The sequence below is a fragment of the Lissotriton helveticus genome, chromosome 1_1 (genome assembly GCF_964261635.1).
Source record: "Lissotriton helveticus chromosome 1_1, aLisHel1.1, whole genome shotgun sequence".
Classification (NCBI taxonomy): domain Eukaryota; kingdom Metazoa; phylum Chordata; class Amphibia; order Caudata; family Salamandridae; genus Lissotriton; species Lissotriton helveticus.
This window is the reverse complement of record NC_136057.1, coordinates 1609240978-1609267161: the sequence shown is the minus strand read 5'-3', so window position 1 is coordinate 1609267161 and position 26184 is coordinate 1609240978. Positions and strand designations below refer to the sequence as shown.

General features: G+C 43.2%; 1 long non-coding RNA gene across 1 annotated transcript in view; it reads left to right on the top strand.

Moving 5' to 3' along the window:
* The window catches only part of LOC144773678 (uncharacterized), a 33456-nt gene extending 11834 nt beyond the window's left edge, over positions 1-21622 (top strand). The window contains exons 2-4 of the long non-coding RNA XR_013600050.1: positions 13666-13736; positions 16770-16960; positions 19781-21622. This is a non-coding gene — a long non-coding RNA (uncharacterized LOC144773678). The remainder of the gene's footprint in view (positions 1-13665; positions 13737-16769; positions 16961-19780) is intronic.
* Positions 21623-26184: the final 4562 nt, after the last annotated feature.

The following is a 26184-nucleotide window of genomic DNA, read 5'->3' as shown; positions in this document are numbered from 1 at the left end:
GCCTTCACTTGATAATTCATATCCTAAAAACAGGACAGTTAGATGGGCAATTCTTGACTTTCTGAAGTTGAATTTGTAACCCTCTGCTGCGAAACCAAGTATTATGGTGTTCACTCTTTTCAAGTGAGTATCCAAGTCATCATCTGTTAGATAGATGTCATCGACATAGGATAATGCCTCATCATCATATATTTGTAGTAACTCTGTTAATCTCGCAAGGAATAATCCTGGGCTGTTCTTGAACCCCTGTGGCAAACAACAGAAATTTTTCTGCGAGCCATTTATTGAGAACGCGGTCAAATATCTGCTTTCAGGTGCTATATTTTGACAAAAGAATCCATTAGAAATGTCTAATGTTGTTTTGTATTTTTTGCGCACTATGCTATTCATTAGTGCTGCACTGTGTGAGTTTTGTACTGCAAAAAGTTTTGCAACATGAGTTTAGGTGTCTGTAGTCCAAAACTAGACAATATGAATTGTCTGGCTTGGAGACAGGAAACAAAGGATTGTTCATTTGTGAGGTGCAAGTCTCAATCACCCCCTGGTATTCAAGTTGATCTAAGATCTCCCTGACCTGTTTTTTAGCTTCTTGCTTAATTGGGTACTGCCTCTGTGCAGTTGGTTGAGATTTTAACTGGATTTTGTGAGGAGGAGAGTCCTCATCCCATCCCACATGGTTTTTTATATAATGCAGGAGCCTGGGCTACTGCCCACTTTCTTGCAAGTGTATATTTTTTATGAATTGGAATGTGATTTGAGAAGGCAGGCATAATCATTTCTTCGCCATGAGGGCACTCCCTGACAAACTCCGGTGGCCAGTCTTTTTCAGCTAAAAGGATGTCATAGCCTTTGGAGAGATTATCCCAAAATAGACCCCTTATTTTCCTAGTCTTATCTCCCTCTATACGTAATATTATTTCGTATATTTTATGAGGTTTGCTAACTCTGGTATCTGCAGTTTCCACCTGAATGTATTCATTCGTGTCCACTGTCTCCAGATGATTCATCAGGATCTTGCGAGCTATGCTCACTTCTGCTGCGCTGTCTAGCATTGTCTGAGCCCACTCTCCGTTTTTCAGCTGTGTCCTCAGTATCTTCGGCATGTTTGATTACTTTAATACTGGCTACCTTCTTCTTTGGGAATTGTAATTTTTTACTTTGATGAGCAGGTTCTTTGTCTTTCGACTTGACGTGCTCTTCCCTGTGTCCTGACCGTCCTCTTCTTTCCGATTTCTGCGAGGAAGTCTGAAAAGATTGAGAGGGACGTGTATCAATATCTTGATATTTATCAGGTTTCTTCAAATTATCCCTATTTCTAAGGTTGTATCTTTTCTCAGAGGGCTCCCTTTGGGGAGACTTGTGTCCTTGGTCTGGAGATCTCTCTCTCCGCCGAGGAGACCTTCCTCTGGACTGGAATCTTTTTTCTTTGGGAGTGGATTGTTTATTTCCATCCCAGCTCTTTTTTGGAGTGTTTAGATTATTTTTAATAAATACCTTTTCAGGATTTTCAGTTAGTTGGGGTTTCACTGGTTTCCCACCCAAACTATCTCTTCCTAGTTCTTCATAGGATTTTTCTATGATTCTGGCAAGTTCAAATGGCTGGTCTGCTATATCTGTTTCTTTCAACTTCTGGAGGAAAGTTATATCCTCAGTTGCATATTGAACCAATTCTCTGTATGCCTGTGTTAATTCTTTTATTTTAACTAAGAGTTCTTTGCTTGACATTCTATTAATGTCAGCATGTGATGTGTAGCTGGCTAGAACCGGCCACGTTCCTCCTGGTGTACCTAGTGGACCGAGCCTGGTGATGTGATCATTATGTTTTAGGGCGCCTTTAAACAAGAGGAGATGCTCTTGGTATTTTAATGGTATTTCCACCTCCTCGAAAGGAGTGTACTCATTCGGAGGTTCCTCTATTTTGTAATAGTGGAACTCCTTTGTTATAGCGTTTGCTGCTGGAAAATTTATCCATGAATAGAATACCTCTGTCTGCCGATATTCATGTGCCTCAATTACGAATATGACTGTACCACCTCTCGATGTCAGTCCATTTTCTATAAGTTTTAAAGTTATAGTTTTTCTTATGTTGACCGGGATGAGTATTGCCTCCGGGTCAGTTTGTAGGAGAATTGTGTCTTTCGTTAGGAGTTGAGCTGCTAGTCTAGCTGCCTCCCTTTCTCCTTCGTTGTCTGACATTTTACTGACAGGAAGGTTTTTTGTTGCAGATCAGGTTTCCAAGGAAACAAAGATTAGGTGCGCAATATTTTGGAACACTGTATCCTTCAACATTGAATAAACCAAAAACCATACATAGGAGTCTCATCCTGCTAAGTTTGGCGGATTTTAACCTTTGACCCACTCCAGACGTCTTTGGAGCATTTACGGGAGAAAGGGTCTGTGTGAAAAAGCACGACTGAGTTACTCTAATGTCTTGCGTTAGATTTATCGCCTTACCAAACCGTTGGGCGCCATGTAGTGTAGTTCCTATTTTCCCAATAGGCTCTGCGCATTGGAATAATATCTTCAATAGTATAGACGTAGGACAGAGTTTAACTAGGTCTTCTACTGACGCTATTAGACTTAAGTTTTGTGTGCCAGCTAGCTCAGAGTTCACTAGAAACTTTCTCGAAGAGGCGAGGAGGATTTTAACCTCCCTGGATAGACAAGAAGGGATTTAGTTTCTGACAACCATAGAACATGACAACGTTGCTCTCCCTGATCAAGAGTATATCTCTAGAGTTGTGTGAAAACAAAAGACAGCTATTTTACTCAGTCAATACGTGCATACTTAGTTTCACCAGATTGTAGAGAAAAGAAGAGACGGGCGTTTTCAATGAAAGGTGTTATTTATTGATCAGTCTCTTTTCTCATACAAGAGAAATGAATCGCTACAATTGCAATACTTAGGGTTAAGTAGAATGCATATAGTAAAAGCAGGATTATAAAATAATACTGTAAAAGCATTGATATGGTTTCTTAGCCATATGATACTTTAAAATGGATAAAAGATATACATAATCAATCAATCAATCAAGATATTTATAGAGCGCACTACTCACCCGTAGGGTCTCAAGGCGCTGGGAGGGGGGGGGTGCCGTTACTGCTCGAACAGCCAGGTCTTGAGCTTCTTCCTGAAGGAGAGGTGGTCTTGGGTCAGGCGCAGGTCGGTCGGGAGGGAGTTCCAGGTCTTGGCGGCCAGGTAGGAGAAGGACCTTCCTCCTGTTGTCGCTCTTCGGCTGCGGGGGACGGCGGCGAGGGCGTGGCTGGTTGATCTGAGGTGGCGCTTGCGAGCGTAGAAGTTGATTCGGTTGTTGAGGTAGCTCGGGCCTTGGTCGTGTAGGGCTTTGTGTGCGTGGGTGAGGAGACGGAAGGTGATTCTTTTGTTGACTGGGAGCCAGTGCAGGTCTCTCAGATGTCCGGAGATGTGGCTGTTTCGTGGGATGTCGAGGATGAGTCTGGCTGAGGCGTTCTGGATCCGCTGGAGTCTCTTCTGGAGCTTGGCGGTGGTTCCGGCGTAGAGGGCGTTGCCGTAGTCCAGTCCGCTGGTGACGAGGGCCTGGGTGACAGTCTTCCTGGTCTCGGTGGGTATCCACCAGAAGATCTTCCGTAGCATGCGCAGGATGTTGAAGCATGATGAGGAGACGGCGTTGACTTGTCTGGTCATGGAGAGGGAGGAGTCCAGGATGAAGCCCAGGTTGCGTGCGTGGTCCGTCGGTTTGGGTGCAGTGCCCAGGGCGGGGGGCCACCAGGAGTCATCCCAGGCGGAGGGCGAGGAGCCCAGGATGAGGACCTCCGTCTTGTCTGAGTTCAGTTTCAGGCGGCTGGTCGTCATCCACTCGGCTACATCTCTCATCCCTTCGTGTAGGTTGGCTCTGGCGGCGGCGGGGTCGTTGGTCAGGGAGAGGATCAGCTGGGTGTCTTCGGCGTAGGAGATTATGTTGAGGTTGTGTTGGCGTGCAATGGCCGCGAGGGGGCTCATGTAGACGTTGAAGAGGGTGGGACTCAACGAGGATCCTTGAGGGACGCCGCAGATGACTTCGGCGGCCTCTGACTTGTACGGTGGTAGGCGGACTCTCTGTGTTCTTCCGTCGAGGAAGGAGGTGATCCATTCCAGTGCCTTCTCCTGGATACCGACGTTGCCGAGGCGCTGCACTAGGGTGCGGTGGCAGACAGTGTCGAATGCCGCGGAGAGGTCCAGGAGGATGAGGGCCGCTGTTTCTCCGTTGTCCATCAGGGTTCGGATGTCATCGGTGGCAGCGATGAGGGCGGTCTCGGTGCTGTGGTTGGCTCGGAAGCCAGACTGTGAGGGGTCGAGGGATCCATTCGTCTCGAGGAAGGCGGCCAGCTGTTTGTTGACGGTCTGACATACATATATACATTGACTAATCGTACTCAACTGGTGCTTCTAACTACGCCTACCCCGGTGTACCTGACCTAAGCCTAATACATGGGAGGGAGTAAGTAAGTAGCAGTTTAAGTTAAGTTTGTTTTGCCAAGAATCTGACTCAAGAATTCTCTGTAAGGGTTTAGTCAGTTCAGTACCTGGGATTTAGAAGGCAGGAGGGCTGGTATCTCTTTCTCAGGACTCGATATCCCAGTCACCCGCGAAGGTGGGCTGGAAACGCTGGAGGCTGGATTTCTCGGCAAGAGAAAAGATAGCGTCTTCCTCAGCGCGTCAAAAGGGGAGGGGCAGCGTCCGTGGGCTCTCGCATCAGCTGGGCTCTCCGGCAAGTAGTCACTGCTCCAGGTTCATCACCACCGTGTCTTTGCTTAGGGCAGCGTTGGTATATTTATACCTGAGAGGTGCTGGGTTTGACGTAAGGATGGACATAAGACGTCAATAAAGATGTCACTAAGAACTGATCGTTCTTGCAGTGCTTTACAGGAGTTCTCGGACTAAATCAAAACATAGCAGGCGGGGATTTCCCAGGTTGCTGGAGGCTTGGATTTGTTTAAGAACTCGGTGTGCTTTCTAAGGGGCTGGAGGAATAGTGCTTGCTTAATGTGACAGCATGCGCGATGACTAATTTATGAAACGGGTTTCTGTGCCGTTGTATGGATATTAGTGATTTATAACCGGACAAGGGTCAGGAATAGGAGTATCGATACAGGTCCCTAGATAAACATACTACACTACCTGACTGCCTACACCTAGAAGCTCTGAAACCCGAAAGGCTCCAAAAAACAAGCACACTATTGAAAACGAAGACAAACACCTTTCAGTACTTTCATGACATACCGATTGTAAAATAGGTAGCAACCTCCTTAGTAGTGATAATGTGATCCACCATCTAGTTCCTTCCCTCTTCTTCCTCTCTTGACCAGCCTTCCAATATCCTCTGGCCTAACTCCTTCACCAGAGGCTCGTAACCCCACCAAAATTTCCCAACGAAAACTATCCCAGCTAACTTCCCCGCAGTAGTAACCAGAGATAAACTTCTTTTAATCTACGTCATGATAAAATGTAACACCCAGGACATTCTGGTACCCAAAAACTATGTTGAACTTTAAGCACCCCAACACAAACACTCTCAACAGGCGCAGAACATACACATCCCTAGCGGATTGCCTATTAACAATATTTACAACAGCCATATTGTTCTCGTTAAATGCCCCTTTCTTATTTTCACAACACCAAAGCCACTAACAAAGGAAAAAACGCAAGGAATGTAGTGCTTCTCCCCCAACTCTCTGGCCATTGTTCAGTGCACCACATCCATTGCCAGTATAGTCCAAAACGATCACTGCCTGCCATGTCAGAAAACATTTGAATGACCATTTAGCATCCTCACCCAACCCAAGTAAAGAAAAGCAATTTAGATTTTTCAAAAAAGCCTACACATCTGTAAATCAGCTTGCACCCCAGGTGACCTTCGAACCGCATGGTGTGGTAATGATACACCTGCCAAAGCCAAACCCAGTTGCCTACAAAAGTTCCTCCCTGCACTCACCACCCTGCAGGCAAAATTCAAGTGGTCCACTAATACCACATCTCTCACCAAAACCTTCTGTTTCTTACCAAATCTCAAAGTAAATCCAGCACTTTATGCTTTTTGTCCACTGGTATCCTGGCCTACATGCTGATGGAGTCAATTTCAATACCCAAAAAAGTCAAAACTAAGGCCGGACCAATTGTTTAATCCACTTCTAAAGGCACACAAACATTGTCCATCTTATCATGGAATGTATTTAAAGATTGTTGACAACTACTGCATTGGATTTACCTAATGATGGTCTTGCACTCGTACCAGGGGAGCTGCTGGCCTTATGCACTGGGAACTCCAAATCCCAGCATCAACCAGGGTGAGGAGGAGCCCTGACTCAACCCACACCTTAGCTGATCCCAGAGTGCTATTAAAGCACACTCTGTCACCCGCGGCACGGGCAGCGCCTGAGCAAAGCCTGGGCCAAGGGCTGGCCCGTCCTGAGCCAGTTAGCGCCAAGAAAAGCCAGGGCGGGGCTGTTCCCCTTTTATCGCTCATGTTACTGGGGTAAGATCTGTGCTCTTTTATTTTTGGGAGGACTTTTAAAGATTTCGATTCTTCTTTTGCATTTACCTTATCCGCCTTGCATCAAGAATAGTTTCCCTTGTGCCTGGAACAGCGGACATTTGTTTGTTGTGTGAGGCCCTAATTACATTACATTTGGCTTATCTTTGCATTAATGATGCCTAATTGTCACTTAGACACTATGCAGTCATCCTGCAAATTAAGCCATGGACAACCGAAAGCAACGGACTCCCCTCAGGGAAAGAGGTCTAAAAATCGCAAGCCATCTTCTCCAGTTACAAGAAATAACTTAGTAAATAATGCCACACTAAAAGATATTGATACAGTCATTGAGGAATTTGAAACTCTTTTGGGGGAGGGTAAAGGGTCTGTCACATATTCCTCCACCAACTCGAAGAAAGTTCCCTCTATCTTTCTATAGAAATAGAAAATTGAAACAAAAATATCAATAGCTCGACAGGTTTGTTTGAACCCCACTCCAGATGGTTCTACTTTGGTTTGTCCTAGAAATTACCCACCCCTTCCTCACTTAAATGCCCTACTGGTGTTAAAATACCGATATCATTGCCCCCATTAATTGTAGGTGCCAATAGATCTGCAACCCTGGCCTCCCCTGTTCCTGATTTTGGATTATCCATGATTGCATCTAAAACTGGGGATCCATTGTTGCTGTCCCCCTTCCAAGCGCCTTCTATAGTGTGATCGCACACCAATTTAAGCACACACACCTGTAGTGAGGATAGTCAAATCCTCAACCTGGTACGTAGTCTGCAGTTAGAGAGTGGTGATTTGTAGTCCCAATTAGCATCCCTAGCTGCCCAACTCGAAGAGTTAAGATTAGCGAGGAGCAACACGAAAAAAAATCCCTCAATCTGTCCAATGTGCTGCTGTTTATACCACACTAATTAATGAGAGGAATAGTGTAAGAAATATAATGGTTATAAATTGCTCCACGTCTGCTACTAATTTTCGTCCATGCACTGGTCCACCGTTGGTTCCCAAATCTGCACTTCACATAGTTTTTCCTTCCCAGGCACTGGTCGAAGGTTTTCTAACATCGATTACAAAAATAGGAATAGGCTAATGCAGCCTCACATCCATGTTGCCCGAGAAGTAGCTCCAGTGGTTCCCCTTGTATAGCCAGGTTGGCCCAGACGAGAAATAATAATAATAATAATCCACATTTGTAAAGCGCACAATCACCCGTAAGGGTCTCTAGGCGCTGGGGGCCGTCAGGAAGATTAAGCAAGGTATTGCCCAGAGTCACATGGTGCTGGGCTAATCTGCCGCCAGTGCCGGGGATCGAACCGTGATCCCCATATTCCGGAGTCAGTCGCCCTAGCCGCGGCGCCATATGCTAACCGTCCCTGTTTAAATTGAATCCTCTGGTCTATTGTGGTCCAATGACGCCCTAATAGGAAAGCATCATGATCAGGCCAAGTCTTTGGGCACAAGAATGGTTGTTTGACTGAATGAAGTACCCATAATTCCCAGTACTAGTAGTGGGAATTATTGCCTTGATTTAGACCCAGTTTGTCTAGATAGTAGGGTTACCCCACTGGTATAATCACCACTTCCCTTTATTCCATTTCCTGTCTTTCTACCACCTTTAATATTCTTTCTTGGAATATTGCAGGAATTAAGCGTAAACTGGATCACCTGTTCTGGGGGAATTTCATTGACCAATTTAATCTGTATCTTTTTCAGGAAACTTGGGCTATCTACCCACCACACAGATCATGATATATGACTTATCATGTACCTGCCTGTAGTGTTAGTAAGAGCCATCCATCAGGAGGTCTTCTTATTTGTGCCAAAATAAATATTAATGCCAAAATACAGACCCTTCCCTTCATCTAACATGTCATCTTGGACATATCCATCATCAGAACCGACACACAAACCTATTACTTGTATAATGTTTATAATAAGATGACCTGGGGGATGCGGGATCTTGTCCAACATAGAGCCTCGTTTGACTATCACAATACTGCTATTTTTGCGGACGACTTCAATGCCTCATATGAACCTTGTGATAATGAGGTGTGGGGGATACCTGCCCTTAATGTTGTTCCAGTAAAGCGCTGGACTGGAGCTCAGTATCAGCTCCTCGTTTTAAGCCTAACGTGGGCGTGAGGGCATGTAATGGCTGCCTGATTTCCTATCCCAATGCCGCACATACCTTTACCCGTCCAGGCCTCTCCAGTAGAATTGATTACATCTTAATTTCCATGCAGCTCTGGCGGCACATGGCCGATTTTAAGATAACTAGGGACAATAGTGATCGCAATGCCCTCCATTGTACACTGAATGGCCTGTTCTGTCTTCTGTGAGAAGTCCCCATATCTCTTGGTGCCTCCAATATACAGCCATCTAATGATAGGCATAGGATTAAATGGAGTCATGTAATCCATGATAAGTGCACAAGAGAATGTTTGAATGGGGCCCTTATGGAACCGACGCTATAGTTAGATAGTCTAAGCATCCACCATCCTAGGGACCTTCCTTGGTCCACTAGTGTAACCAGGATAAATGAAGGCCTAGGCAAGTGCTTCAGATGTGTTCTTAAGTCTACTTGGGCTCACTCTAAACCCACACGCTCTTGGTATAACAAACTGTGCAATGATACAAAAAGAACGAACTACGACAGACACTTGCTCTGGGTGCATACTTCTAATTTGACTAAAAATAAATAAATATAACTGACCCAAGCTAAAGCACTTAGGAATGAGATACAAAGATATGGGAGGCTCTTTATGAGGCAACTATATAAAAAAATACTAAATCCTTCTGGAAGCAGTTAGCAAATTGCAATGAAAGCCATCCAAGGCTTTTGCCAAACACAATCTCCCCAGAGGTTTGGCATACACACTTTATAGAATTATACAGGTCACAACAAAGGCCCACTGGCTGATAACGCTATGCTGCAACAAGATGTAACTAACCTGTCCTCTAGGCCTTTTGGTGATAGAGATAACGGATACAATTTAGGGAAGGCTATTGGCCCCTGGAAAAGCAGCTGATCCAGATGGGGTCCCGGGCAACATTTCCTGGCTGAAATTGCGTTTTGAGCCTTATACTTTTATAAATTGTCAAATCATATTTTGGAAGGGGCAAGTATCCCTGCTAGCTGGAAAGCTGCTCAAATTGTGCCATCTATAAAAAAGAACTCTCACTAAAGACCTCTTTCCGGACCTATATTACTTCTTATGTGACCTATACAGGTTCTACTATGCCAACACCCACAAATATCATCCAATATCTATAAATTGAAAACTGTCAGTATTTTAACATTTTTTATTTTGTTTTTAACATGTTTTCTTTATGCAATAAGAAAATATTTATATTCAGTTTACATTGCAATCTTATTGATTTTTAGTATACTTTTGAAAAGGAAAAAATCACAGAAACATACATAAAAACAACACAATGTTCATTTCTTCAAAACGTTTGAATCAAAGTTCATAGCTAGTACATATAAATATACTAAAAATGTCAATACTGGCAGCAACCTATCATTCATTCGTACTACGCATTCATACTCATACTGACTACAATCATACTATAAATACACATAATTAGAGATTCTGCCCTCTGAGAGGCTCCGCATTGTTATTAAGAGATCTGTATTTGTAGTTAGCAACAAACACAGCTTGTGATGGAATTATAGCTCCCGGACCACTTCTCAGGGGCATGCTTGGTTTACGCGCGTTTCAGTGGCAACGCCACCTTCCTCAGGACCACAGCTAGTGAAGTAGGAATCTCTCCCTCCAAACAGGTTGTCTGCCACTAGGATGTCTGTTTTTCTAAGGACCGTCTATTGGCACAAGTGCCACAGTACACCTGAGTGCTGGTACACAATTTCTATTTATCACGATCTGGTGTCCTATATTTTCCTCCTTCTTGTTAGGACCATCTCCTATATTGCCCACACATTGAAACATTGTCTATTCCGGCATTTCAATTTTTGCTTACAATATCTTCTTTAAATAGGTTTGTTCCTCACTTCCGGCCCGTATACAGCATTCACCTGATCAGGAGATTATGTCAAATCCGTATTTGCAAGGAGATATCCAGAGAGGGGAGACCAGAAGTCTTTTTGTGGGGATACTTCAGGCAGCTCTTCCGCATATATTTCCAGTTGGTCCCATCCCGCGCGGCAGCGCCACCTCAGATGGGTCCCGAGTCCCGACTCCCGCCGTCCTGCATTTTCCAGGAGGGGCCTATTTCTCTATAGCCATCTTTTAAAAAAGGCCTGCAGGATTCCTCATTAAACTATAGGCCCATTAGCCTTATAGATGTAGCCCAAAAAGTCTTCGCTAGACAAGTACTTTCGAAAACTGGATTCTTGGACAGAGGACCATCAGGCTCTTTACCCATTGCAGGCTAGTTCCTTTTAGATGAGGAATTAGAATGATTATTAGATCTTTAGATTTTTATTAATTTATTGGAAAACCAGGCTCATCTCTACTTGGTCTTTGTTGACCTAAAGTAATACATTCAGCTTAGTGCCTAGAGCCAAACTGTGATTAGGTAAAAATGGGGTAATCCTGTGTCCCTCAGACCCTGGGTAAGTTTCAATTAAACAAAAAATTGGTTCTGTTGGGTAGAAAGTATGTTAGTTAAAGTTGCTCTTAGTGCAATTGTAATAACTTGGCGCAACCTCTAGAACACGCCTGTGGATTGAAGAATATATGTCACTTATTGAATAAGGACAGAGATAAAGTGCTTGGTACTGTTACTTCTATCAGAATTAATTCATTTGTTGATATTCACAGTAAACAAAAACTGTCAACACAAGATATTTACATGGATGCAGGGTGATTAAAGTGACAATAGTGCTCAGTGCTCAAAGGTGTACAATATATATAGTGTGGTCATGATTGTCTATGTACAAATGAGTGGTAGGCCAGATAACGCTTTTGCTTCAGAGACTCCTATCTCTCGTTGTATGGAATCCTGGTAGTTCTGGACCTGAAGTGTGCATTGACATTTCATCCCTAGTAGTGCCCCGGTTGGTGGTCACGGCGGGTCTTCATCAGGACAAGGTGGGGGGCTGAGGGAATGGGTTGACAGCCCTTAGTCGGCCGGAGCCGTCTCAGCCGGTGGTGTGGAGACTCGAGGATAGTTCAGGTCGGGTCCAAATAGGTATTGTTCTGTACATTTCAGGAATAAATCAAGATTGGGAGGATGAACAGACGGGCCGTAGTACCGTCTGTCTACTGCATCTAGTCAGAGCCAAACTGTGGGCTGTCTTGAGGAATAGTGGGATTCCACCTGATTTTGTGGATATACTGGCTCGTCTTCACCAGGATACTGATGCTCAAGTGAGATGGGGAGGAGAGTTAATTTAACGTATTGAGATTAAGAACGGAGTCCGGCAAGGCTGTGTCCTTGCACCAACTCTCTTCTCTTTGTATCTTAATGATGTGATATGTTATGTGGAGGATAGCCTAAATGACGCCCTTTACTTGGGTGGCCGGAAAACTTTGTTCTGCTATTTGCAGATAATACTCTCTTGATCTCTAAGGTCCCCAGTGGCATACAGCATTTGGTGAGTTAATTTTAAGATTTTTGCGCTGAACGTGGCCTTGTAATAAATCATTCTAAAACCAAGTTCATGACTATTAGTCCTCACAAAACATTTAGGGGTCGGATAGAGTTGGGGGGCTCCATTTTAGAAAGGGTTAGTGAGTTTGATTATTTGGGAGTTATTTTAAATATGGGCCTTAATTCAATAACACACGGCCCAACTTAAGACGCTACTACTTCATAATGTGACCGAGGGGTCACTTACTTCCCTCTTTTTAGATTTTAAATCTGATTTCCAATGGGAGCCCTTTTTTGGATTTTATTAACCTCTTAGGTGCAAAGTGTCTCTTTCTTAAATTTCGCTATGGCACCATACTACTACTGTCTTTGTTAGCAAAGTGGAATCATTCAACCTCAATAAGTACTGTAGGCCCTGTTTGCCCACAGTCAGAAAAATCACTACTGCATTTAATTTTTTTCTGCCCGGGCTGTATTCACCCTAGGAAAGCATGGATTATTCCTCTATGTAAGCAACTTGGCTGCCGTAAACTTGAGGTCGCAATACAGCTCCTCCACAAAGAATCCAAGCAGATACTGTGCAGTATCCAAGTTCCTCCACTGTAGCTAGTTTATGAGAAATAAGGCGCTGAAGTGAATAACAAGGTTGACTTATTCACCTTGTAGCTCCCTCTTCCAGCCCCTCAAATCCCGGGTGATTGAAATATGATATTTACATATTCTGGATTTTACCTGGTGCACTTTTTAACATAATTTAAAATATTTTTATTGATACATTTTAAAGGGATACCCTGTTATTTATTTTCTATAGGTACTCTTTTATTGTATTGACTATTGGGCATTGGGTATTTTATGGTATGATATAAGAACTGTGTATTTTATTTCCTGTGTTTTTTTAAACTTAATATATGTATTCTATTTGTTTGTGTACTTTTATGGACAAAAAGCCTGAACAAAGTATTTCATGATGACACGTAAGAATTGAGTGGACAGGGAAGACCTCTCAAGAGCTCTGCATTACTCTTTACTGGAGGTTGGAATAGAAGATCCTATACCTATTTGGTGCTGTCATAACACTCAGTACTCACCAATTACCTTTACTTCACAGGAGCGGAATTATGCTAATTTCCCAAATCCCTACCCTAGATTCCACTCGTACGTCAAACAATGCTGAGGGTCTAAGCGAACCCAGAGGGGGAAGGGTATGGGAATAGAGAAGAGGCTGCCTTGTTTTGCTCTTCTTAGGTTCACTGCTACACTCCCATGTAGATATATGACTTGTTGCATTCAAATCGTTCTCTTGGGAACTTAGAGGTGAACTGTAATATAAATATAACACCACTAAGTTATAACGTTCTCCTGAACGTTTCTTCTTAGTTTATTTGTATTTCTTTTCATTCAAACTATTACCCTCTAAACTAGGCCTTTTACTTCTCTTCTTAAATGTGTAATTTTGTAAAATATCTCTAAATTCAATTTAAGCTTTGTTGCCTTTTTTCTTCCTATTCTTTTAATAATATTTTTTTTTTCTTTATCTTCAATTCATGTGCAAACTAATTTAGAATATCATCTTAATTCTATACTTTTGTTTTTCTTTGTTTTCTAGGTTGTATACTTGCGGTTACGCAGTCTTCAGGAACAGAATTTGCCTCCTGCCAACGAGCATGGGGAATAAAGGTAAGAATTGATTTTACATTGATTTTGTAGCTGATTATCTTGTGTCTTCAACTGAATTTTCTGGAACTGCACTATTGGTACTCTAAACTCCCTAAGTAACTTTTCCGCCATACTCTGACGATTCTACCCTAAGCCAATCTCTATGAGCATTTACAAAATACACTAACTCCTTGACTAACTAGAACATAAGCACCAAGCAACAACACACTCGATGAAGAAACTCAGTGAAGTGTGCGGTTCCGGACGTTATGCGAGCACTTCACGGCATTCTCTGTCCTTGCGGTTTCTGCACTGTGCAAGTTAAATCAGTCAGTAGTAGGACAGTAGTTAGGGTTGTGCCATAAATTGATTAAGGAGTGTGGGGATTGCATGTTTCGTTGCTCTTGATACCATCTGTGATGGTCTGAAAACATTTCTTGTTGAGTGCAGCTGACCATGGTTCACCTGTGGGCGTTTGAAGGATTCATTTTTTTAGCCAAATGTACTTCCTTTCTTGACATTAAAGAAGGAAACGAGGTAATTGGAGCGCTGAGATGATGAAGACTATGATGTGTTGGTGCTGATGAATTCACATACATTTTAGACTAGACATTTGAATTATTTTACCGGCAAGGGAACTACTTTTCAAATGCATAGGATATTTTGTTGTGAATGAGAGTAAGCAAGGACTCCAGATCAAATGTGCTTTAGGTCTGCTGTGTTAAAAACCTTGCTGAACTCTTCTTCCCATACATTGTTGAATTTCTTGATTGGAAAGGGTGTTGTCTTTGAATTATGAGCCACAGCTGATACCTTTAAGAATCATCTATCCAGGCTTGTGTTTGCACAATTAACAATCTATTTTCAATGATACCAGTGAACATAAGGTGCAGAGCATGAACATCAAAGACTAGAGTGAGTATTCATAGCCCTGTGTTGATCAGGGAAAACGAACTATTCAGCTTGACTGTGCAGTATGATATTACAGACTTAAAGAATTGAAAAACTCAGGTCTGGGACTATTGTGTCTGTCAGGGCTAAGGCGTAAATACTGCCATTCCCTTCCCTCGAATTTCCTATTTTTTTATGGAAGATGTTGTATCCAGAGAGGAAGAAAGTTGTCAGAAGCGATGATTGAATGGCCCTTGTACCAAGCCTCCATACTGTGCGTCCAGACATGTGCCTCTGCTGAGTGTGTGATGAAACCTAATTTAGCAAAAAGGTTGAAGTCTAGTTTACTTTTAGGATGAGCAAGGAATAAATTTAACCATATAGCTGGAGTGGTCAAGTTCACATTCCAGTAAACAAAGGGTATGTGAAAGTACAGGTTTTTGTGTTTTGTGGGTTAGATAGTTGTTATCAGACAGCTTTTTTGTGGGTTAGATACAAGGTCTGACTCACAATGGTGAGATGATGTGCTCCACTTTTGAAAGGGGTCACTGGAAGAGCCTTCTTACCCACGCACACAAGGCCCTTTATAATCTAGGACCCGAATGCCTCAACACCCGACTGTCCTTCTACTATCCCACCCGCCAACTAAGATCATCCAATCAAGCCCTCGCCGCAGTCCCGCGCATCCGAAAAACCACCATGGGTGGCAGATCCTTCTCCTTCCTGGCTGCCAAGACCTGGAACTCACTCCCCACCCACCTCCGCCCTACTCAGAATCACATCTCCTTCAGAAAAGAACTGAAAACATGGCTATTCGATAAACAGTGAACCCCTCCCTCTAGCGCCTTGAGACCCTCTGGGTGAGTAGTGCACTTTACAAATGCCTGAACTTGAACTTGAACTTGAAGAGTAATCTCTGGTCACATTTTTAGATCTTCGATTTGTGAGATTCACATGATGCTGAGGCATTGGTGGTCATCATATGAGGGAAGCCAACATGTGATTTTTGATTGTGTGCGGAATATGGAAAGGCTCTTCAAATAATCTCAGGTTCATGTTGTTGCCTTGGATGATGATGGTGCATTGACATTAATTATAATTTCTTATTTTTTACAATAGTAGGTGCTATCTTGGTGATCATGAGTTTCAAAATGAATGTCTTTTGCGTACTTTCAGGGTTGTAGGTGCAAAATAAGAAGGCTATTCGGGAGATGCTAGTTTTAATGCTTATGTATTACACTGTAATGTGAGTCTATAGGAATTATTGGGGCATATTTGCAATGCTTCTTGGCATTATTAGCTATGGCAAAAAATTGTATATTAGGAATATAAATGGCGCAAATGCCAACTGGACAAAATATCATGGACAAAATAGCAATTGGCAGAATATTGTGCAGGTAACTGTATATTTGTAGGCAAAGATTTATAATTCTTGACTTCACATCTACGTACCTTGAACATATTTATTACCAGGGCCGACTTTAGTGCTGGCGGTGACCCCCAGATTCCCTCACCACCACCCTTTAACGGTGCCCTTTAAGTTTACATAATCACTCTCTCTCTCATGCATTTCTTTTGTTTCATAGCTCCAATCATACCAGCGTAGGGTGTCAGAGCACTTTACATCCCACAAACATTGGAGACACAATGAATCATACATGCGTAAATCAGTGTATAGGAAATGTAACGTGAGGCAGAGACTACAAGGTATAGGAGTCACATATCATCCATACTGGTATACAGTATAGTTTAAGAATGCTTTGTCTGGAGAAGCATAAACTCAGAATTTGAAATGTAACACAATGTTATGTGTGTTGTCTTTACGAATATGAATTGATCTATACCCAAAGGAACCCTTTTTACAACATTTGGATGATGAAAGACTAGGGAAAAATCATAACGCTCTAATCTGTACTTTGCAGTTTGCATGCAGCTCTTTGATGACACTTAATAGCTAACTGTTATATTACAGCATTTTAACCTATAAATTGTGAGTAACAAAAGGATTGTTCTGACAAAAGCAGTAATCCACTGATCTAGCTACATTATTTGCACTTTGTGACTTGTATGGTATATGTACTTTGCAACTTGGCATATTAACCCTCTGCACTACCTTATGAGGAGTCAAAACTGCCAATAGACAAAACTCTGATCTCTTTACAGGAAGAACATTAATCACCGAAGTTATTTTGACACTTCTATTGTTGCCTGAACATTGCTGGAGGCCAGGAATGCAGCAGCAGGTGCTTTTAAAATCAAAATGCACTTGAAAACATGGCGCCTCCCGAAGTCAGCGCCCGACGTGGTTGCACCGGTCGCACCGCCATAGAGCCAGGCTTGTCTATTAAATCACGGTACATGTTAATGGATTCAAGTATACTAAACATGTACTAATCTATATTAATTTCATATTTCACTATACTAATTCACCACTAATCCTTTATGGGTTCCGGAGCGTGCTACTAGCTGAAAAAGCACTGCAACATCTCATCAGGAGTAGCAAGCTCTATATAAATGCAAACCTTTTTACCTCTTCTACCCCTTTGCTATCCTTCAAAATCCAAAGCAACTGACTAACATATCCATCACTCAAATTACTTTCATATTTCACTATACTAATTCACCACTAACACTGAATGGGTTCCAGAGTAGCTTGCTACTCACCGAAAAAGCACTTCAACACCCCATCAGGGGTAGCAAGCGCTATATAAATGCAAACCTTTTCCCCCCTTCTATCCCTCCACTATCCTTATCTAGCCAAATAACTGACTAACATATCCCCCACTCAAATTACTTTTGTATTTTCACTGTACTAATTCACCACTAATCCTTTATGGGTTCCAGAGTAGCGTGCTACTTGCTGAAAAAGCTCTTTGACGCCTCGTCAGAGGTAGAAAGCACTATATAAATGCAATTACAATACAATATATGGTCTCCATTGCTTTCTTACTAGAAACGCTTGTGTAGAGGGACTGTGTGCCTAAATTGCAGAAGAGGAGGCGGGTACAACTATACTCCACTTCCTATTCCGGATTTGCGAGTGGAGTCATGATAGGGGTGTTGCCTGGGGACCCATTCTGTTACAGGAGCCATACGCTTGACCCTGAGGGCAGATACTTGTTCCTACATGAGGTGCTGGATGGTAGGGATATATGCTTACTTAATGTGTATGCACCCTGTATTGATTGCCAAGCCTTCTATGGTCAGAAGACCAAGGCGGCAGCTGAATTTCTGGACAGGGATGTAATAATGGCAGGTGACTGAAATTGTGTCCTTAGTGGTGTATTAGACCGCAAGCCCCCTAAGTTGTATACTTGGCCAGCCATGATGGGGCACCGTGCGCCCTACTAACGGGGCTGGGGATGGTGGATATCTGGAGGGAGAGACACTGAGGTGGAAAGGTATACTCATGTTATATGCTTGCTTAGGGAGAGGATGTGACCAAATGGCCAGAGCTGTTGACTTTGGAGATGGAGATCCAGGTTCAAGTCTCGGCATTGGCTCAACATTTCATTTAATTTCATCTGGTACCTATAGTCAGCTTGATTATTGCTTTCTAGCTGCAACTCTGGCCCAAAATGTATGAGATGTGCCGTACTTAGCCTAATACTTGTCAGATCACTTCGCCTTGTTAATGAGCTATGCGGGCTTGGGGCTGCCGACCAGCTATCCCGCTCTGGAGGCGCAAAGCGGAGGTACTCTTTGATCCTGTGTTTGCTGCGCCCGTTGATGGGATGTTGGCATACTACTTTGAGGAAAATTGGGCAGTACCGGAAGTAGAACTATAGACCGGGAAGCTATGAAAGTGGTGCTCAGAGGCAAATGCCTGAAGACCGCATACCGGTTAAGCGACAACTGGAGCAGGATATTGCTATGCATGAGAGGAAGTTACGCAGCCATGAGAGTGATCTGCCAGCAGACTGTAGCAAGCTCCCTTGCCTGGGAGTAATGCCGGAGAAAGCTCCTGAATGACAGGTGCCATTTCGAACGATTTGTGCATACTGCTTACCTCCAGAGGCTCCATGCCAAGGATGATCAGGCAGGACGATCCCAGCATGTTCTGATATTGTCGGTGAAGAGAGATAGCTATATGCAGTATGAAGTCAGTGAAGACCCCGGGGTGTGGGGGTGGTTATCTAGCTAGACAACATCCTTATCATGGCACAATGCCCACACAAGCTTGCGCGCCAGCTTCAGATGGCAGTGGACCTCCACCTCCCACACCCCGGGGTCGTCGCTGACTTCATACTGCATATAGCTGTCTCTCGTCACTGACAATATCAGAATGTGCTGGGCACCCTGCCCAATCAACCAGGCAAGCAGCGCCCCGCCCCGCCTGATCACTCTCAACATGGAACCACCTGTTTCCCATGCAGAGCTAGGTGCCCGTTTTTAACTGACTTGATCATACAACCCATTTTACTGTGGCAAATATTTGGACTAGTGATTTCACTATTTTAAATCGTGTGATTTTTAATGACTGTTTAAACATAACTTCTTCTGGCTCTTTTTCTTGGTTTACATTTTTTTAATTGTTCTTCAGGAATCTGGGTCATCCTGAATATTTTGATACACCAATGTCTTATCTAAAGTAAGCAGAAGAGACCTAAAAAACCACTGTTTGTCCTTTATCCCTGATCAAAGATTCTGTAAAGAAATGGCCAAACTGAGTGTTATTAAGAACCAATTGACACTAGTTACTGATATGACTCGGCCATACCTTACTGCTGTCCATAACCGACTTCATCGGTATCTTCTGACATGCTTTAGGCTTGATATTAATCCCCATTTAATCACCTTTCCAGCCATTAATGATTGGTCATCGGCCCTGATGTATTGCCCTTGCGATGGCCTCTTGACTCAGTGCACCTTGCACTTTGTTTTTCTGCCCCCTGTACCAATTAAACGAAATACTTTACCTATTCTTTTAAATTTTAAGCAATGTCTGCCTGCTTTGCTGTTTCTGCAACAATTGAAATTCCCTGGCGATTTGATGTGAGGTTCCTGCTTTTTATGGTCAATGATACTGTTTAGGAAAAACATTAGAATCTCTTGATGATGTCTTTTTTGTCTTCATTTTTTAAAATCTGGTTTTATCATGTACCTTTTATCAACTGTTTTTTGATGATGTCTTTTTTATTTTATTTCTGTGTTTGCTTTTATGCTTTTTAAAGAAAGAAATAGACTAAAGCTGAGATGAAGATGACCGTTGGGAGCTTTGGGTGCAGTCCCGGCCACCCAGCTGCCACGGGTGGGGATATCTTGGGAGCAGCGGAGTATGAGATATCTGGGCATCCGGATCACCTATGACGAGCAGGATTCCACCAATCTTCTATAGGTAGAGTGGCAGAGGGACTGAGTGTTCGGTTCTGGAAGACACTTGCCCCATCCATGATAGGTGAGGTTGAATTCGTTAAAATGGTACTGTAGTCACAATGTTTATACATTCTGCAGGGCACTACTTATGAAATCCCACGTCAAAACTGTATCAAGATTGATAAGCTTATCAAGGAGCAGCTGTGGGCAGATAAAAGACACCGGGTTAGCCACTGGGTTAGCCTCGTAACATTCAAATGGCATTGGCAGATGGAAGGGTGGAATTGCGGGTTATGGAGTTATACTATATGGTGGCGCATTTGCCGCACGCGGTGCACTGATTGGATTCGGAGGACAACTGGGAAAGACACCTTTTTTAGGGCATTAGCGACATGGAGGAGCTGCCTGTACTGCAGATGAAGGGTGCGGCCGTGCCCTCTGATGTACCATACTTGGTCTGCCAGGTTTGCAGCATGTGGGTCTTGGCGATGAAAGAGATGCTACATCGTGCCCTGTATGTGGCTGACTTGAAAATATGGTCTCTATAAGCCTTGCTAAAGATAACCCAAGCTATGTCAGTGGACTGGTGGCATTGAGACTGCTAGACATTGGATGAACTCTATCTAAATGGCCGCTTTCTCACTAGGGAGGAGGCTATTGCAATATGCTAAACTCTCGACTACCATGCTCAAGATATGGCCGACCTTCCCAGGCGTCACATGTACTGTCCATTCTGTTGCTGATGGCTGGTGGGAGACATCTGATTTCAATTCTATATAGAGCATTGCACAAAGACCGGCCACTGCTACCGCTCAAAATACATACCAAGTGGGAAGGGGCTGCTCTGCTGTGGAGTGGGTGGTGATTCATGTAGAAGTACGGACTATATCCTCAAATGCCCGCTTCAAACTGACTCAATATAACTAAGTCCATCAGGTGTACCTAACACCCATTTACTTTGCCTGCTCGTCTGCCTGCACTCGATGCAGCGGGGATGGGGCTGACTTTCTTCATGTGGCCTGGTCCTGCCGGACACCGACACCTTATTGGCGACAAGTCCTTTATAGACTTAATTATGACACAGAGTCGACTATACAGCTCAATGTCAAGCAGGTGCTACTGGGTGCGATCCCCTCCCAGACTGGAAAGAAGTTGAGCAGAAAGTTTCTGCTTCTGGGGTTGGTGTTGGCAAAGCGACACATTGCTATTCGTTTGCTGGCGCCGGATCCACCGCACTATGATGAATAGCTGGGGAATTTCTCTGAGTGGGCTGTGACAGAGGAGTATGAAACACACATGGACAGATGAGAAGTTGGAAGATGACTCACCGGCGTGGGCGGTCATGCTGGAGGCATGCGGGATACTCCGGGTGCCCAACCCCCGGGAGGGGCCACAATACAACAAACAATAAAATGTAGGGTGTGTCACATGAAAGTATGATTGCAGCATGCGTTGACTGAATGGCGCTGTCGTGTGGACCCCGAGCTGTTGAAGCTGGGTACTTGGGGCCCTTGGGATGGAGGCTGGGAGGCTATGGTATGTGGCGGAAAAGTTGATGTCCAACCTGGTGCAACAAACAAATGCTTTCGTTAAAGTTATAGAATGTTTATTCTGGGAGTGCACTAGTAGGAGCAGAGGTGGATGGGGGGGTTGTTGGGGAATGTTTGCACACTGAAACTGAACAGAACTTAAATGTTGCATAGGTGGTGTTCTGTGTATTACCTGCAAAAACCAATAAAGATTATATAATAAAAAAAAGTGTTAAAAAGCTATATATATTCTGGTAGTTGATATTTTGGCCACAACAGTTTGCCAGATTCAGATTTTAATATTGATATTCTTGGAGTAAACCTTGCCAATTGTTACGTGAATGTTTGCAAATCTTATTGTGCCTGATTTGCGCAGGGTGTTACCCTCTTTCCCCCTCTATCAGTTGAGTTTGGATGGGTTTAGAGGAAGAAGTAGATGCTAAAGTGTAAATGATTCTGCTGGATAGTCCTTGCAAGTTATGACTCCATATGAGGTGAATTGAATTCTGAGGAATGATACACAACCTTTTTGCCTACACCTTTTGTTGCACCGTGTTTGGAAGGGCCTTACCTAGACATCAGCGGGGGGGCTGATGACTTAGTTGTCAGCTACATCTGAGTGTTTAGTCAGGAAGTGATTGTAGGTAAGAAAATCCTGGACACAAAACGGCAGAACCTGCAAAGGTGGTGTATTGAAAAAAGCAGGAACAGTGATGCAGAGATCTCAAATCAGTAGCTCAGGAGAGGCGTATAACGAAAGAGATGGGAACCCTTCTTTACTAAGACCAATGCAGCAGAGAATAGTATGCGTTAGGAAGAGTTAGTTAGGTCTCTGAAGAACTTAACATGGGAGGGAGTAATTGAAACAGCTTAAGTAAATTAGTACTCACTGTCTAAGCATGGGGAGAATGGTTTTATAAGTTTGCTGCACTATCCTAAAGTGTATGCAGAGCAGATAACAAAATGGAACGTTTCAGGCTATAATGCATGTGTGAGAATAAAGATATATAATGCTCCTGCATATGTGACGAGATATACATATTTAAAAGAACCAGAAATGAGGAGGCAGTAACCTCACCCAGAAACCTTGGTAATGGAGGTTCAAGTTACAAGTAGGTTCACATGGGGTTAGTCATTTATAATTTTTAAAAAGTGGTTATTTAAGTTAGAATGATGCACAAAAGGTACACAGGGATAATATCTGCAGATGAAGGAACTGAATTCGTATATTGAACTGTAAGAGGCTCAATTTGAATGTACAAAGATAGTCCAGTGTTAGATACATACACATTTTATTAACATTTTTAGATGAGTACATAACAAATACAGCTACTACTGTGTCTTAGATTCAAAACAAGTATTTATTCTGAAACGCCTTTTGAATTTAAGTTCTGGTTTGCATAAGTAGTATCAAATTCTATATTCCATCTAAACTACAAACCAAACACATGATTCGTCTTATGATGGAGACTTTCACTAATCTGTAAACATACCTGCATTGACTCAAGATAATTTCTTAAAGCCTAAGGCATCATTTAACATAAGTGAAGGTTTGAATCAGTCTTCCCCCAAAACAGCTCATGCCAACCCTCTCAGATTAAAAGCTATAGATGCTCATTTAAAAACTTTAACATGACTAGGATGTGCAACTAACATCCACTAGTCATTATACATGTACTCGGATTGTTAATATCCACACCTGGGACGACAGGACTTATGTTAGTTTACACTCCAGTTCTGATATTTCCTTATTGTTGAACAGCTCGACATTGCATGACCTTAACATACACTGCATAGTGAGCATGGAGAAAGACCTATGTTGTTGCTCATGTTGCTCTCTGCCTGCTCAAACTGCATGTGCTTTGGACTCATAGATAAAGGTCCTGTCATTTTAATGTTGCACATGAAGGAAGTACCTAATATTATGCCATAAGTTGAGACAAGTGGACGTGAGATTCCCTAAACAGAGCGAGGTGATAGATATAAAGACAGGCCATAGTCTAAGATGCCTGACCTTACTTTCAGAAGAGTTCTTCATAGATCCCATTAGGAGGCTTTTATGAGTGGTCATGTAGTGGAGAAGCGTGGCTCAGTGGTTAGAGGCGGCAGACCTGGAAGCTGAGATCAGCCGTGGACCAGGGTTTGATTCCCCGCCTCGGCGGGTCTCGGGCTCAAAAATTCCACGGGCTCGATAATTCTCGTTCCGGTGCCTACTCAACTCACGGGGTCACACTCTGCGACTCTGGGCAATAGCTTGCTTAATCTCCACTACGGCCCCTCGCGGCGGGATGCCTGGCTTTCACCTTGTGGACACCCTGCCGGGGTATCTCACAGGGGAATACCAGGACGGGTTCCCTAAGCAAGCGCCGAGATGCCTACGGGTAGTCGTGCGCTATACAAGAGCGTAATCATTTCATTTCATTTCATTCATTTTTAATGGGCGGGCATTTTGGAACATACCTGCCGCTCTTGCCAGGGACTCTCAGCCATGTGATTGAGATGGGCATGATTGGGTGAAAGACATAACTCCTCTCTTGGATGTAGGTGATGCAAAGGGGAGTTGGTGTCAAAGGTGCTAGCCAAGAGCCTGGAATCCGCATGAAAGTGTTGCTGCATCCGCTCAGTGGTGGAATGCAACATGATGGTGCCCCCTGCAGACTGTGATGAGGGTTCCCTAAGTCTCCCATATCTCACAGATATTCATTGACTGTGGCTGATTGTGTATTTCAAAAGGGGGTGGTGATGGACAGAGTATCTGAGTTAATCAGAACACTCCTACCCAGTCAACAGATCAGGGCTAGATCCATCACCGTTTTTTAGCTCACTGCACCATCCCAGTTCAGAACCTGGCTATATGCAAATTAGTCTGTCCCTGGCCCAGTGCATCATGGGAACAGGGCAGACCAAACTACCAAGCCAATTCTTCACTGGAAAGGAAACAAGCTTCCGGGGACCGGTTTATGGCATTACAGCCGTCTTCGGCCCGGCTTGCTTGAATCCTGATGGTGCAGTGAGCAAGGGACTCATGTCTGAGCATGTGGGCCATCTCAAGGGTCAGGGATCTCTGAGGCGTGGGGCCCCCCTGCGCTGCAGGGGCTTGTGTTACGCCCCATACCCAGCTCTCCTCTCTCCCTCATTAATGGTAGCTGAAGCATAGCCTCCTTGATGAAGGGATACACTTTGGAAGCTGTTCTGAACTCAGTGATTCAATGAGATATGTTTCAGTTGAAGCAGGTGGAAAAGTGAAGCAATTGCCGAGATGCCTGACTACGTCATAATTAAGGGTACGAGACCTGTAAGAATATAACTGATTTTAGTTCTTCTTCAATATAGTGAGAAAAGCTGTAAGTTTAAGTGATATTTATGGAGTCTGCAAGATTCAAAAAAGGCTGAAAGAATAAGGCCTGAAAAATCAGTCTTCCCAGAACATAAAGCATAATATTTTCTTTAAGATAGCCTCTTTTACATCTGCTGAATTTTCTTATGTTTCCAAGTTGTCTTATAGCAAAATGTGTCCATAGTTTTATAAAGCTCATGTCATTAAGCCAGATTTGCATTATTTGTTGCTTATTGTTCTTGACAAATAACAGTAATTCTGCGTTGATGGGGTTGAACTTCATGTAGGCGCTGAACATCCAGTTTTGCATGAGGTGCTTTGAGGAGTTGGTTGTCTGGAGCGGAGGAGACTATCAAATAGAGTTGTGTATCACCAGCGTAATGGTGAATTTTGCTGCTGTTATGTGTGACTGAAGCCTCAAGAGCCAGGAAGAGTCTGAAGATGACAGGGGACAGTTTGGAACACTGCGGACTTCGTAGGTGATAGGAAACTTATAAGATCTGGAGGTGTCCAAGGAAATAAACTGATGTTTTTTGAAAAGGTAGGAGGAAACCAATAAGGACATTGCGAGTGAATCACATTTGAGACTCCAGGGGAAGGATGAAGGCGAGATGGAACAAAATTGTGTGAAAAGCAGCTGAGAGATCCCGCAATGCTCAATATACTCCACAGTTCTTCAGGCCCATATTCCACAAATCCAATACCGATCAAGTATGCAAAATCTTAAAAACTGTATTGAATGTTTGTGCATTGTCAGTGCTGCGCAAAAGAAATAGGATAAGGTACTGCTGGCAGAGAATGGATTGGAGACCAGCCGAAATCTTTTATACATGCTTTTACTGAGCTTCTGCAGTACTCAGGGCAGGATGGTTCTCCAGAGACAAACCAGTATCTCTTTTGAAGTATCCATGGACCAACCTTTACTAGCGTCAGGACAAGCTCAAGATCTGCTCTTATTAGGCTTCAAGTGATGCAAGGATCAACAATTCAATATGCTATACACTTAGAAGACACAAGAATGTAAATTAAGATCCAAACTAGGTTTGAAAAAAAAATTCAAATGTACTAACTAATCACCACTAAATGGTCAGGTAATTTAAAATGGGAAGAAATAGATATAATTCTTTTCTATAAAAGTAAGTGTTGGTAAGTCTACGAGAAACAGTGGAAAAATCACAAAGCTGCTGTGGGTCTTTATAGCAAGATTAAGGTGTAGGGTTACACTGACTTCTGAGTCAACAAGACTGATGGGTGAGGGGTGGTTTCCTGCAGCAGACAATTACCTTTGGATTCAGAACTATGTTCTGAGCTTAGCCTTCTCCAACTGTCTATGGCAAAGCCTTTAATAATTTAGATAGCCTATTTGACTTGGAGGTCAATTTCTTTGCTTGGTTCC